This window comes from Littorina saxatilis, linkage group LG1, assembly GCF_037325665.1.
Source record: "Littorina saxatilis isolate snail1 linkage group LG1, US_GU_Lsax_2.0, whole genome shotgun sequence".
NCBI lineage: Eukaryota > Metazoa > Mollusca > Gastropoda > Littorinimorpha > Littorinidae > Littorina > Littorina saxatilis.
Genome location: NC_090245.1, coordinates 72,509,194 through 72,521,864, shown reverse-complemented (window position 1 = coordinate 72,521,864; position 12,671 = coordinate 72,509,194). Strand labels below are relative to the sequence as shown.

General features: G+C 41.2%; 1 long non-coding RNA gene across 1 annotated transcript in view; it reads left to right on the top strand.

The window, feature by feature from the left end:
- The window catches only part of LOC138978095 (uncharacterized), a 41,679-nt gene extending 30,035 nt beyond the window's left edge, over positions 1–11,644 (top strand). The window contains exon 3 of the long non-coding RNA XR_011459582.1: positions 10,819–11,644. This is a non-coding gene — a long non-coding RNA (uncharacterized lncRNA). The remainder of the gene's footprint in view (positions 1–10,818) is intronic.
- Positions 11,645–12,671: the final 1,027 nt, after the last annotated feature.

Below are 12,671 nucleotides of genomic sequence, written 5' to 3'. Positions count from 1 at the left end.
GAAAAGGATAAATGTACAGTACTGTAGTAGAAGCAGCCCTATTTTCATGCATTACCTCCGTTGACCGAGACTCGAACCCATATAAATTCTGTCCCAAGGGAAGCAAGTCTTTCCTCTCGGCAAAGATCTCGTCTCGGCAAAGATCTCGTCTCGGCAAGGACAAAATTGGAGACGATAACTCTCACGGGGAGCCTAAATTAGCTTGCAAAACTTGAGGCGGTTTTTTTTTCTTCTTCTTTTTCTTCCCTTTCCGACAATTTTTGTAAGCAGTCGAGCTTGGCATCGATTTTGGTAAAACTAGCAACCTTTCTTTGTAATTGGTAATGGCGCTGCTAGGCGAGTAGATTTTCAAACTATAAAAGAAACCTGAAAATAAAAGACAAGCAAGGAACGAGACGCACTGGCAGAGAAAACAAATGTCAGAGTAGAGAGAAGAAAGAATGAATGGAATTTAGAGAAATAAAGACAAAATGAAAGGAATAAAGAAACGAAAACAAACAAAGTAACAAAGAAACAAACAAAGTCATAAGCATATAGGGAGTAAAAGACAGAACGTAAGAAAGAAAGAAGAAAAAAAAGAGAAAGAAAGAAAGAAAGAAAGACAGCAACAGCAACGACAACAAACACTACAACAAGAACAACGGCACAAAAACACCGACATACACACCGACCATCAGATATTAAAGTACGCAATCAACTCATTGTTTTAACGACCACACATGAGTTATATTTGCCAAATACCCCTGTCTTGCCACCTAACTCTCGGTAGCTGAGAGCTGAAGCACCTTATTAAATGTTATGCCATAGTTCTGAAATAAGTCTCAAGTAATCAATGCGTAAGTGTGTCGACTATTGATGTCAAGCCTGTTTACGTGTGTCCTTGTATCGTGGTTTATTAAGGCTATAATTAGGTGTTCGATACACTAACCTTTCTTGTAATGGGATTCGTGACTACTCAAGGACACTCCATAAATATGTTTTTACATTTAGTCAAGTTTTGACTAAATGTTTTAACATAGAGGGGGAATCGAGACGAGGGTCGTGGTGTGTGTGTGTGTGTGTGTGTGTGTGTGTGTGTGTGTGTGTGTGTGTGTGTGTGTGTGTGTGTGTGTGTGTGTGTGTGTCTGTCTGTCTGTCTGTCTGTGCGTGTGTGTGTGTGTAGAGCGATTCAGACCAAACTACTGGACCGATCTTTATGAAATTTGACATGAGAGTTTCTGGGAATGATATCCCCGGACGTTTGTTTTCTTTATTTCGATAAATACTTTTGATGACGTCATATCCGGCTTTTTGTAAAAGTTGAGGCGGCACTGTCACAGCCTCATTTTTCAATCAAATTGATTGAAATTTTGGCCAAGCAATCTTCGACAAAGGCCGGACTTCGGTATTGCATTTCAGCTTGGTGGCTTAAAAAATAATTTATGACTTTGGCCATTAAAAATCTGAAAATTGTAATAAATATTTTTTAATATAAAACGATCCAAATTTACGTGCATCTTATTCTACATCATTTCCTGATTCCAAAAACATATAAATATGTTATATTTGGATTAAAAACAAGCTCTGAAAATTAAAAATTTAAACATTATCATCAAAATTAAATTTCCGAAATCGATTTAAAAACAATTTCATCTTATTCCTTGTCGGTTCCTGATTCCAAAAACATATAGATATGATATGTTTGCATTAAAAACACGCTCAGAAAGTTAAAACGAAGAGAGGTACAGAAAAGCGTGCTATGCAGCACAGCGAAACCACTACCGCGCTGAACAGGCTCGTCAGTTTCACTGCGTTTTGCACGAGCGGCGGACTACGGTCATTGTGAAAAAAATGCAGTGCGTTCAGTTTCATTCTGTGAGTTCCACAGCTTGACTAAATGTAGTAATTTCGCCTTACGCGACTTGTTTATCGTCTCTCCAGCTGATCTCTGTAACGAAAGGTCATGATGCTACAACCAGAACTTATCGTTTACACAGTACTCGGGCCTTAATTAATCGACCTGTGTTTTTCTTTGTTTTTGTTTTCAAACAGCTTAGCTGGATTTCTTCTCTTCTTCTTCGTTCATGGGCTGAAACTCCCACGTTCACTCATGGTTTTGCACGAGTGGGGTTTTACGTGTATGACCGTTTTTACCCCGCCATTTAGGCAGCCATACGCCGCTGTCGGGGAAGCATTCTGGGTCTTTTCGTGTTCCTATAACCAACCAAACTCTACCATGGATTACAGGATCTTTTTCCGTGCGCACTTGGTCTTGTGCTTGCATGTACAGACGAAGGGCGATAAGACACTAGCAGGTCTGCAGGTCTGCACATAAGTTGCCCTGGGAGATCGGAAAAATCCCCACCCTACCTTCCTATAAGGAGGCCGATGTCTTATCCACTAGGCCACTGCGCCCGTGTAGCTGGTTTTAAAATGACTTGAACATTGATTGTCTTCAATCGACGGGCGCTGTGGCGGGGTGGTAAGACGTCGGCCTCTTAATCGGAAGGTCGAGGGTTCGAATCCCGGCCGCGGCCGCCTGGTGGAGATTTTCCCGATCTCCCAGGTCAACTTATGTGCAGACCTGCAAGGGGGTATGTACACGCAAGCACAAGACCACGTGCGCACGTAAAAGATCCTGTAATCCATGTCAGAGTTCGGTGGGTTATAGAAACACGAAAATACCCAGCATGCTTCCTCCGAAAGCGGCGTATGGCTGCCTAAATGGCGGGGTAAAAACGGTCATACACGTAAAATTCCACTCGTGCAAAAACACGAGTGTACGTGGGAGTTTCAGCCCACGAACGCAGAAGAAGAAGATTATCTTCAATCGACCCCTCTTTTCGTATGATTAAGCCATCAGGTAAACCATTACAGATCCAAGTAAGGGCATCCCTTCGCTAGGATACATAGCAAAACTAAACAGCCTGGCTGATTTTGTACCGTGTGTAATTATTTTGCCGAATTAATTTGATAAATGACATCTTCAATGTAAGGCTGTGCTCACCTCACAAGAAACTGTTTCTGGCGTTAATGACTTCCCAACATTTTATTAGCCATACCGTGGTGATTTTGTACAGTTTTGTGTTCAATTTTAAGACTAACACTTGTAATCGTGGAAAGGTGGCTTTCAGATAATTATAGAACTCTACTATAAGGACACACGCACTTCACACTAATTGCCATACTTTGGAGAAAACTTTCGCGAGAAAGGAGCGGTCGATGCGAGTTTTTAGAAGTATAATATCACACAGGAACCGCAACACGGTGGCCTAGTGATAATAGGGCGTCCGCCCAGTGAGCGGGAGGTCGTGGGTTCGAACCCCGGCCGGGTCATACCTAAAACTTTAAAATTGGCAATCTAGTGGCTGCTCCGCCTGGCGTCTGGCATTATGGGGTTAGTTTTTCAAGTCAAGTTTTATTCCGATAAAACCCCGTGAGGGTACATGGAAAATTAAAAAACACAATAAAAACACATTTCATTCAACACCAAATAAAAGGAACTAAAACAAAAAGAAATCAGGCTATGTACAGAAAAGGGAGTTGAGGGGTGAGGGAGAGCAAAAACAATACAAGAAACAATTCAACAATAATAATAATAAATAATGATAATAATAATAATAATAATAATAATAATAATAATAATAATAATAATAAAACACACAAAGTAATTACATACATTTCTTTACTATGGGAAATGGGGGGAAGGGGGAGGGGGGGGGTGATGGGTGAGTTAACATAAGGACAAAAATACTATTACAAACAACACAAAACAGATAACGGAGTATAAAGCTAAAAGAGAATTAAATTTTACTCGCTTCTCAAACAGTCCATGACAAGTGTCATGAACTTTGCGAGTTTTAGCAATAAACTCTTTTTTGTAGTGGAAAAAAGCTCTCTGAATTTAACTGAATTGGGGCGGGCATAATAATAGCACCGTAACAACTGTTTTCTATAATTGGTAAAAAAAGGACATACAAAAATATAATGGAACTCGTCCCCAAGGTCACCTGATGAACATTTGTGACAGATTCTGTCTTGTCTGGGAATACTAAGAGTCCTACCTTTTTGTATAGGCAATTTATGATTCAGTGTTCTAAATTTTAAAACAGCGTTTGCTAAATTAACCGGCAGGATGGACAAGTACTTTTCAAACTCAAAATTCTCTTTATACATTCTATAATTATAATAAAACTCATTGTTATTTATTTCTGAATGCCAGTGCTAGGACTGGTTGGTCCGGTCTCAGAATAATGTGACAGGGTGAGACATGAAGCCTGTGCTGCGACTTCTGTCTTGTGTGTGGCGCACGTTAAATGTCAAAGCAGCACCGCCCTGATATCAGCCTTCGTGGTGGACTGGGCGTTAAGCAAACAAACAAGCAAACAACAAATCACACAGGAGAATATCAATTGATTATCGCTCGCCCTGACCCAGTGATGTGAGTGTGCACACACTGTAAGCGTGTGGTATCACGACTTTTGTTAGACTTTGAAGTGTGGATACGTACAATATCTATGTCTGTCAGTCAGTCTGTCGATATGTCTGTCTGTCTCTCTGTCTCTTTCTCTGCTTCCATAATCTATGCAACTCTCTCTCTCTCTCTCTCTCTCTCTCTCTCTCTCTCTCTCTCTCTCTCTCTCTCTCTCTCTCTCTTTCTCTCTTCCACTGTCACTCTCTCTCTCACTGTTTCTCTCTCTCTCTCCCTCTCCCTCTCTGTCTCTCTCTCACTCTGTCTCTCTTCCTCTCTCTCTCTCTCTGTCTCTCTCACTGTATCACTCTCTCTTTCTCTCTCCCTCTCCCTCTCTGTCTCTGTCTCTCTCTGTCTCTCTTAATCTCTTTCTCTCTCTCTCTCTCTCTCTCTCTCTCTCTCTCTCTCTCTCTCTCTCTCTCTCTCTCTCTCTCTCTCTCTCTTTCTCTTCACCGTAGAATATACATGTAAACCGAATATTACTGTTCAAAGTAGTATTATCAGCTTTAGTACTTGTCCTTTTTCCTATCCTTTTTCCTAACGATTATGTCTTTAATGTCTTTGCAATTTGCATTTTACATTTTCCTGTGTTCTTGTTGTTGTTGTTTAAAGGTGATTTCCTTCCCGTGTAGACCCCTTTGTTATTCTCAAAAAATGTCTCTTGATTTTTGCTTGAGTTTAGATCATTCAACCACATAAATCCAAACCAAATAATTATGTGTAGCTTTGTGTGCTGCGTGGGAATTGTTTGTCGAATTAATTTTGTAACTTACACCTATGTCAACCTGCAAAATTCATTCAACCTGGCATTTTCACTCTGCTAAGAAATCATCCATCTGTGTATGTGTCTAAGTGGAAGGATAAGTATAGTCTATTCCCATGTGAAAGTCTAGACTGATATCATTAATGACACAATCATCTGCACAAGAAAGAAGGTACATAGGAATCTGTCGACCACCCACTGACAAAAAGTGGTAGTTATACGCAGAGGGTCGCTACGGAAAGGTGAATTATACCCAACAAAAATCGTCTAGAATCCTTCGAAGTGGTCGTTGTGGGAAGGTAGTCGCGTTCGAGAGGTGGTCACAAGGGCAGGTTTGCCTGTATCTCTAAATTGTTTTCTTTCTGTCGCCCATTGCAGCATTCTCGCAAGGGCCTCGGGCAAGAATGAAATACAATTTTCTTGTAAATCTGCACCTGTATTTCTGATAGAACTGACTCCAGTTACGAGTCCTTGAAGCTAATCATTTACACACGCCGAATAACACTACCTGGGCAGAACAACATTGTGTTCTCTATCATAAATCAGACGTTTGACTATATGTCTACGTTCAAAGCATATCCATGGCGCATTTATCATTTAGAGCAAATGTGTGTCTGCCTCGCTCACAGGAAAAGCGGAGCCCCTAATGGTGCCATCATTAAGCAGTACCCTCAAGGCTTACCACTGAAAGGATAGGAACTGTGACTGGCTCGAGTGAGATCAGCGTGCGCGCCATTTTGACAGAAACAATTAGTGAGGATTAATGCACTTATATAGTGGGTTTGTTTGTTTGTTTGTTTGCTTAATGCCCAGCCGACCACGAAGGGCCATATCAGGGCGGTGTATAGTGGGTGGTAATGCAAGTACAGTATACATGGTAAGAGGTGCATTCCGGTTGTGAAACTATTTACGGCATGATATCGCTATTTTCAAACTGCATTGGTGTTCAAGTACCGCCATTACAGATACTTTACTTTACTTTACTTTTATTTTATTTGGTGTTTAACGTCGTTTTCAACCACGAAGGTTATATCGCGACGGGGAAAGGGGGGAGATGGGATAGAGCCACTTGTCAATTGTTTCTTGTTCACAAAAGCACTAATCAAAAATTTGCTCCAGGGGCTTGCAACGTAGTACAATATATTACCTTACTGGGAGAATGCAAGTTTCCAGTACAAAGGACTTAACATTTCTTACATACTGCTTGACTAAAATCTTTACAAAAATTGACTATTCTATACAAGAAACACTTAACAAGGGTAAAAGGAGAAACAGAATCCGTTAGTCGCCTCTTACGACATGCTGGGGAGCATCGGGTAAATTCTTCCCCCTAACCCGCGGGGGAAATTACAGATACATGTACATCCAAATTGTGCATACGTAAAGAGCACCCTTGGGTCTTTACTGCGGACAATGGGATTTAAAAAACAAACAAATCAACAGTAGGTACATATGAAAATGAAAGTGTGTGAGTACATCTGCACATGTTTTTTTCTCTTCATATTTCGATTTCGAAGCGTGATAAGCGCAGATGTGTCCGTCACAAACATGTGCACGCGAGTTCTCAAAAAGTACTTGATGGCTTTCGATGATTTTCCTTTCACATGACGATAAGTTCTATGCCAAAAAGTACTATCTTTAACCCAGAAAAACTACCTGCTAAAAAGCAGTTTGAGTCATTGAGACATGTTTGCGCGGTAGCGCAGGGATACCGTGATCACAGTGACTAAAATGCAATGACACCCATTTGTCAAATATGCTTATAACAAAATGCATAGGTGTCAGTCAGGAAATTAAATTAGAAAACTCGTATAGGAATTAGTGACGCTACAGATTGTGTGTGTGTGTGTGTGTGTGTGTGTTTGTGTGTGTGTGTGTGTGTGTGTGTGTGTTTGTGTGTGTGTGTGTGTGTGTGTGTGTGTGTGTGTGTGGGTGTGTGATAGAGAGAGAGAGAGCGAGAGAGAGAGAGAGAGAGAGAGAGAGAGAGAGAGACAGACAGACAGACAGACAGAAAGAGAAGAGAGAGAGAGAGAGAGAGAGACAGAGAGACAGAGAGACAGAGACAGAGAGAGAGAGAGAGAGAGAGAGAGAGAGAGAGAGAGAGAGAGAGAGAGAGAGAGAGAGAGAGAGAGAGGTGGATGGAGGGGATTATTACTACAAAACCAAGGAAAGGAAATAAAACATTAATTTAAGACAACACGACGCACACCGGCTTTGCGAAAAGCAACATCGTACTTACCGCCAAGATAATAGATCCCTGGATTTTCGAGATGACAAGAAAATATCGGGCGCATTATTTTACGTGATTTGTAAAACATTTTTACAAATCACGGGGCGCGATTGAAGATATTTTTGTTGTTTTCCATTATATCCCTTCAAAAAATGTCATGCGTGGTTTTAGTCAAACCCCGTTAAGCTTTTTTGTGCAGTGCCAAATATACATAATTAACCTTTGTTTTCTTTTAACATGATTTTACTTCTTTTACATACATATATAAAATTACTATAACAGCAGACACAAAAAGACTAAGCTTACATAATTAAATGAAACTATTTTGATTTGCCATATGACATCGTGGTAGTCATGACATAAAACCAGGAAGATTTCTTGAAAGAGACAGCGAGGAAGGAAATGGTTATCAGTAATCACTCGACACTGACGGAGGCTAAAATCTAGGAGCAGAACCAATCAGAATGTATTGATCTGTTCGCCTCACTTGCATTGCAGCTGAGTCCATACAGGTGACCAAAGTATGGGAAGCCAGGTAATCAGGAATGTACTCGAATGTCAAGAAAGGCGACGGAGTTCTATCATTCAGTGTTGGGAGAGGCTGAGAGTAGCTCAGGAAAAAGTGCAATCCACTGCGAGCAATGGTGGTTTTATCCTCTTGCTCTTACTTCAAGTCTCTTAATAAATGCGATTTACAAATTATGTTCAAGAAACTTGAGCAATGCTGCTGCTGCTGCTGCTGATGATGATGAAGATGTTTGTGTGAGTGTTTGTGTGTGTGTGTGTGTGTGTGTGTGTGTGTGTGTGTGTGTGTGTGTGTGTGTGTGTGTGTGTGTGTGTGTGTGTGTTGTAAGTGCAAGCGCTTATGTGAGCTCAATTCTCTATATGGTTTTTTTGCGTGTGTGCGTAGGTACAGAGAGGCAGACAAAAAAAAACCAGAGATGGTTCGACAAACTAATGTACACATTCCTCTGTAGTTGATCCCACATCGAATTATTCAGAATCTTCAAGAAATAACTTCACGTCAATTTCGCGATTCGTTTGATTCCTTCCTGTGACTATGACTGTTCAATAAAAACAAATCTGATGCGAGAAATTGTACGCTCTGCTTAAAAAACTGAAAGAAATTGTGCATCAAAAACTGCCAGCTCATATAATTATCTATTTGCATGTTCCCTGTGCCGGCATGAATCAATTGCACCTCCCTCTTTACGCCTTACAGAGGAGTGTTTCCACAAACAGCCTTTGTTTGCAAGGACTTTCAGTGCTCATGGAAGAGGGTTATGTCTTACAGTCGTTAGGTTCATCCGGGTACTTTTGGAATCGTGATTTTTTGTTGTTGGTGTGTAGGAATGAGTCACACGTGAAAAAGACGCTCGATTTTGCTGAAATTGTTGTGTTAGATACTGTCTTCAGTCTGTGTGTTCGGGTTGCACCACCTAACCAAGGAAACCGTCTACTTGCTTGGTACAAAAGTAGACTTTCGTCATTGACGGGTGAACTAGGCACGCAGGGTGTAGTTTGAATTTATTCACAAATTACTTGAAATATGCAGTTCAGTTGTCTTGCCAACGAATAATTTATTAAGAACATATTTATATTCTCTATAAAAATGTACACGAAACATCAAAAGTATAACAACACCAACAACACTAATACGGCAACAAAAACAAAACAACAACCAAAACAATAACAACAAAATAGCATTAAAGTAGCAGCAGTAGAAGCAACAACAGACCATTAATTACCATCCACAAATGCAGCATATTAAGATACATTGTCCGCAGTTCATTAGCAAACATGCCAGGATGTTTTTAGTTCCCAAGGAGACTAAACTTAAGAAGTGTTTAAAAGGTTTTCATTGTTGTGAATCCTCCTGTTTGATCGTAAACAACGAAGCTTGCATTTTTCGATTCTTGGTGTTCTTGCCGATTTCAATGGTTGAGGAAATAATTATTCCCAGTTCCGTGTGTGTTCTCTATCCGTCTGCGCAGAACTGGGTGAAGCAAACAAAACGAAATCGATTTTATTCTCAAAGATAAAGCACAAGCCGTTTAGAGGTACCTTCCTTATTGGGTAATTAAACCATCTTGTAGACCAATAATCTGTACGAGCTTTTACACGAGAAAAGGACATGTTCCCACTTGGACATATTCTAAAAATCGAAAACGTGGCTAGTTTCTGAACAGAGTGAGATTTGTGTGTGCTGAATAAATTCGTAATTGATTTCCATGTACACAATTTAACGAGCCTAAAAAACCCACTCGGCAAAGTTGATTTCTGGAATCGTTTGCTCTCGTAGAGAGCTGCTAGTATTCCATTTAAAATCCCGTATACATCTTTGGCGCTGTACATAGTCGCTTATATACAGTAAGGAATGTAGCTTTTAAAGGGTACGTTACAGAGAAACAGGCTTTGAAAATGCACACAGATCTTTAAATGACGCGTTGCGAAAACGTACAAACAGGCTTTGAACATGCACACGGATCTCTAAATGACGCGTTGCGAAAACATACAAACAGGCTTTGAAAATACACACAGATCTCTAAATGACGCGTTGCGAAAACATACAAACTGGCTTTGAAAATACACACAGATCTCTAAATGACGCGTTGCGAACACGTACACACAGGCTTAGAAAATGCACACAGACCTCTCAAAGACTCGTTGGGAACAACGAAAAAGTGAACCTACAGCAACGCTAGAACGTTTCGATTCTCGTTTTTTTGAGAACAAGAAAATACAAATAAATGTGCATGTTTCCAGTGCATTCTCTGTCTGGTCGGGTACATATATGGGAACGAATCGATTTCATTCCCTGAGATAATGGAATGGCTGGTTGAAAAACGGGAGGATCTTATGAAAGAGAGCAAAGAAGAATGAGGGATGAGTCATAATGCACCACGACTTCTGAAAGATGCGTGTTGACTGTAGCTAACAAAAGAGAGAGAGAGAGAGAGTGTGTGTGTGTGTGTGTGTGTGTGTGTGTGTGTGTGTGTGTGTGTGTGTGTGTGTGTGTGTGTTAGTGTGTATGTGTGTGTGTGTGTTAGTGTGAAAGTCAACTTAACGGTGTCAAAACATGTGTGTGTGTGTGTGTGTGTGTGTGTGTGTGTGTGTGTGTGTGTGTGCACGCGATGGAACACTGTTTTTTTTCTGGGATGTCAGGAATCACGAATGTTACCAACTATTACGTTCAGTGAGGTTAAGGCTGCATAAGAAGACCGGTCACTACCGTCAGATTATTGAATATTACAAATGTAACGTCACCGCTGGTCATCAACGGTATTCAAAAGTACCAAAGGCTTACTGTTGTAGGAAGACCAGGTCGTAGATCATGCACAGATTTATAAACTCAATTTTGTTTTGTCTTTTCAGAATTTTGATCAAGTGGAGCCTACAACAAACGATTTTGGAGATGCAGCAGCGTTCGCGAGTTTTATCGTCAAGAAGCAAGTTTCCTTTCAACGTTCGCTACAAACTGCAAATGGATTCCCACTCTTTTCTTTGCGACACGAGTTAAAAGTGTCACCTGCAATTATCGGTAGCGCAATGGAAGGAAATGTGGTCGCCATGGCACCGATGCATATATTGTGATATACATTTTGCTGGAAAATCACGTTACTCAGCCATTTTATTGCTGGCGTTTTGCATGCATAAACAAAATACGCAGATAAAAACTGCGACTATAATCTGGAAGTATTTTTGAACTCCGGACGCTATTCTGCGGTCATACCATGTTCTGGAAAAATGCTTTGACTGATTTTCATATGATTGATGGACATGGTCGATGGTATGCATCTAAGATCTAGGCGGTATGACCGGTGGTCCTGTGGCCGTTCCTGACGTCATGTGCAGCGAAACGAACGTCACCATTACGTCACTACAAATCCGCAGTAAGTCATCGGTAGATCTGGCCAAAGAGCCGGCGACAAAGCCAAATGACGTCACCACGTCACGAAGTACGACTGACGTCACGCTGACGTCACTCCACATTCAGAGAACCAACACTACTACTTCATCGCCTGATGGACCAAGTGACGGGGACAGTGAACAGCCTGTGAACAGTGTTTCCCATAGACGAATGTCAGAATCTCCAAAGGTGGTGACGTTTGGGGGCATATTACCCCCTGATGTCAACGGTTTTGAGCAGCTGCTGAAGATTCGCCCGAACCCTGGTAGTTCTGCCACTGTTGAAGATTGTTCCAAGGTAAGAAACAGCTGGGTCATTTTGTTTTGTTTGTTTGTTACATTTTTGACTAAATGTTTTAACATAGACTGGTAATTGAGATAAGGGTGGTGGTGTATGTTTATGTGTGTGTTTGTAATTATGTGTGTATGTGTCAGAGCCGGACTACCGGGGGGGTTATGGGGGTTGCGCAACCCCCCCTCCCCTAGCCTGAACACGTACCTTACTTATTTAAAACATTATTTATTATTGCTTATTTTATGCCGTTTCATGCAAGGAGCGACCATTTTCTTATCTCAAAATATGACCTACCCATCAGCTTCGCCCCCTGACCCCCACAAGGGGCTCTGCCCCTTGACCCCGCCCAGGGGCGGACGAGGGGGGGGGGGGGGGGGGGGGTTTCTAGGGTTTCCGGACTCACCTTATAAATATAAAAATATAAAAATATAAAAATATTGAATGAGGTATGCATTTCTTTATTTTACATTGAGCTTCAATTTTGGGAGTTATAATCAGTGACAAAATCTGCTGCCTGAAACTGGTAATGATCATCCTCAGAATGCACCAGATTGCACCATTTTGCATCCTTTTTTTCAAAATTGTCCGGGGGGGCATGCCCCCGGACCCCCCTAGCATGCTAGGCGCTTCGCGCCGTCGGCTCGGCGCTTCGCGCCTTCACACCCATATCTTCACAATATACTTTTGAACCCCCCCCCCACCATAAAATGAACTGATCCGCCCCTGGTGTGTGTGTGTGTGTGTGTGTGTGTGTGTGTGTGTGTGTGTGTGTGTGTGTGTGTGTGTGTGTGTGTGTGTGTGTGTGTGTGTGTGTGCACTGTCACAACCTCTTTTTCAACCAAATTAATTGACAGTTAGGTCAAGAAATCTTTGACTCAGCTTAAAAATGGTCAATTAGTTTGCTCATTAAAGTTTTGATTAAAATTGAATGTTCACTTACAGACTTACACATGATTGCATTCTATTCCTCATCTTCTCCGCAATTTAAAATATAGAGATATGTATATGTCATGTTTACTCTCAA